Here is a 3,398-nt window from a genome sequence, read left to right as displayed (position 1 = left end):
TTTGAGGAATCTCCATGATGTTGTCCAGAGTGGCTGCACCAATTTGCATTTCTACCAGCTATGCAAGAGGGTTCCTCTTTCCCCACATCCTTGGCAACACGTGTGGTTTCGTCATTCATTGATTTTAGTCATTCTGACAGATGTAAGGTGGTATCTCATTGTACTTTTGGATTGTATTTCCCTGATGATCAGTGTTGAGCATCTTTTCATGAGTCTCTTGGCTATCTGTGTGTCTTCTCTGGGAAAATGTCTCTTAATGTCTTCTGCCCATTTTTAATTGGATTTCTCATTTTTTGGATGTTGTATAACCTTATATGTTTTGGATACTAGCCCTTTATCAGTTGTTGTTTGCAAATATCTTCCATTCTGTAGGTTACATTTAATTTTGTTTATTGTTTCCTTTGTTATAGAAGCTTTTTATTTTTATCAAGTCCCATTATTTTTGCTTGTGTTTCCCTTACATCAGGAGACGTATCTACAAAGAAGTTGGTACAGCCAGTGTCAAATAAGTTACCGCCTGTGTTTTCCTCTGGGGTTTTTGTGGTTTCAGGTTTCACACATGGGTCTTTATCCATGTGGAATTTATTTTTGTGTATGTTGTAAGAAAGTGTTCCGTGTTTGTTTGCATGTTGCTGTCTAGTTTTCCTAAAACCATATGTTAAAGACTTTTTTTATGTTTGTTTATTTTGTGAATATAATTTATTGTCAAATTGGCTTACATACAACCCCACTGCTCATCCCAACAAATGCCCTCCTCAATGTCCATCACCCATTTTCCCTCTCCCCCACCCCTCCATTGACACTTAGTTTGTTCTCTGTATTTGAGGGTGTTGTGGTTTGCCTCGCTCCCTCTCTGTTTGTGCCTATTTTTTTCCCCTTCCCTTCCCCCATGGTCTTCTGTTCAGTTTCTCACAATCCACATATGAGTGAAAACATACGATATCTGTCCTTCTCTGACTTATTTCACTCAGTATACTACCCTCCAGTTCCATTTATGTTGCTGCAAATGGCATGATTTCATTCTTTCTCATTGCCAAGTAGTATTCCATTGAATATATAAGCCACATTAACTTTATCCATTCATCAGTTGATGGACATTTAGGCTCTTTCCATAATTTGGCTCTTGTTGAAAGTGGTGCTATAAACATTGGTGTACAAGTGCCCCTATGCATCAGCACTCCTGTATCCCTTGGGTAAATTCCTGGTAGTGTTATTGCTGGGTCATAAGGTACCTCTACTTTTAATTTTTTGAGAAACCTCCACACTGTGTTCCAGAGAGCTGCACCAGTTTGCATTCCTACCAACAGTGCAAGAGGGTTCCTGTTTCTCCACATCCTTGTCAGCAGCGTCTGTAGTTTTCTAATTTGTCCATTTGAGCCACTCTGGTGTAAGGTGGTATCTCAGTGTGATTTGATTTGTATTTCCCTGATGATGAGTGAGGTTGAGCATCTTTTCATGTGCCTGTTGGCCATCTGTATTTTTGAGAGAGAGAGACAGAGACAGAGAGAGAATACAGAGGAGGGACAGAGAGAGAAGGAGAGAGAATCCCAAGCAGGCTCTGCACTGACATGGGGTCCAAACTCATGAACCCTGACATCATGACCTGATCTGAATGCAAGAGTCAGATGCTTAAGTGACTGAGCCACCCATGTACCTCAAGACTATCTTTTCCATTGGATATTCTTTTCCACTTTGACCATATACTTGTGAGTTCATTTCTGGGTTTCCATTCTATTGATCTATGTGTGTGTGTGTGTGTGTGTGTGTGTGTGTGTGTGTGTTTTCCCTCAGTACCATGCCATTCTGATCACTATAGCTTTGTAATAAAACCTAAAGTCTGGAATTGTGATGCCTCCAGCTTTGCTTGTCTTCTACAAGTTTTGTTTTGGCTGTTTGGGGTCGTTTGTGTTTCCATACAAATTTTAGGAGTATTCATTGAAGTTCTGTGAAAAATATTTTGTTGGAGGCTTCTGGGAAGATGGTGGCATAGGAGGACGCTGGGCTCACCACGTTCTGCGGATCACTTAGATTCCACCCACACCTGCCTAAATAACCCAGAAAATTGCCAGAAGACTCACAGAACGGAGTCTCCGGAACCAAGCGTAGACAAGAGGTCCATGGAAGAGGGTAGGAAGGGTGGAGAGGCGGTGCACGCTACATGGACTGGCGGGAGGGAGCCGGGGTGGAGGGGCAGCCTGCTGGCAAAGAGGAGCCCCTGAGTCTGCCTTGCAAAAGTGGAGGGGCTGGACAGAGTGTGTTCTGACAGCAAGCAGGACTTAAGATCTGGAAGGTTATAAGTTAGATCTGCTCGGAAAACTGGAGGGCTGGAGGACAATGGAAGGGAGAGTTGTTGAGCCCTGGACAACAGAGCGCAGCTTGGTGGGGAACAAAGGTGCTAGCCAGCGCCATCTTCCTCGCCCATCCCCCAGCCAAAATCCCAAAGGGAACCAGTTCCTGTCAGGGAACTTGCGTGCACCGTGCAAACACCCAACGCTGTGCTTCTGCGGATCCATCCCTCTGGCGGGTCTGACTCCCTCCCGGTGCCGCAGGGCCCATCCCGAAGCGGATATCCAAAGGAAAAGGGAGCTAAGCCTGCCCCTCCCACCCCTGTGCACCTGGCCGATCAACCCCAGCTAATATGCCAGATCCCCAGCACCACAAGCCTGGCAGTGTGCAAGTAGCCCAGACGGGCCACGCCACCCCACAGTGAATCCCGCACCTAGGAGAAGGGAAGAGAAGGTACACACCAGTCTGACTGTGGCCCCAGCGGTGGGCTGGGGGCAGACATCAGGTTTGACTGCAGCCCCGCCCACCAATGCAAGTTATTCAAGACAGCACAGGCGAAGTGCCCTGCTGTTCCGCACCACTCCAGGGACTATCCAAAATGACGGAATGGAAGAATTCCCCATAAAAAAACCTCCAGGAAATAACGACAGCTAATGAACTGATCAAAAACGATTTAAACAATATAACAGAAAGTGAATTTAGAATAATAGTCATAAAATGAATTGCTGGGCTTGAAAACAGTATAAAGGACAGCACAGAATCTGTTGCTACAGAGATCAAGGGACTAAGGAACAGCCAGGAGGAGCTAAAAAATGCTATTAATGAGCTGCAAAATAAAATGGAGACGACCACAGCTCGGATTGAAGTGGCAGAGGAGAGAATAGGTGAACTAGAAGATAAAATTATGGAAAAAGAAGAAGCTGAGAAAAAGATAAAAAAATCCAGGAGTATGAGGGGAAAATTACAGAACTAAGTGCTGCACGGGGCGCCTGGGTGGCGCAGTCGGTTAAGCGTCCGACTTCAGCCAGGTCACGATCTCGCGGTCCGGGAGTTCGAGCCCCGCATCAGGCTCTGGGCTGATGGCTCAGAGCCTGGAGCCTGCTTCCGATTCT

Source organism: Prionailurus bengalensis, unplaced genomic scaffold, assembly GCF_016509475.1.
Source record: "Prionailurus bengalensis isolate Pbe53 unplaced genomic scaffold, Fcat_Pben_1.1_paternal_pri Un_scaffold_99, whole genome shotgun sequence".
In the NCBI taxonomy this organism is placed as follows: domain Eukaryota; kingdom Metazoa; phylum Chordata; class Mammalia; order Carnivora; family Felidae; genus Prionailurus; species Prionailurus bengalensis.
This window is presented reverse-complemented; position numbering follows the sequence as displayed.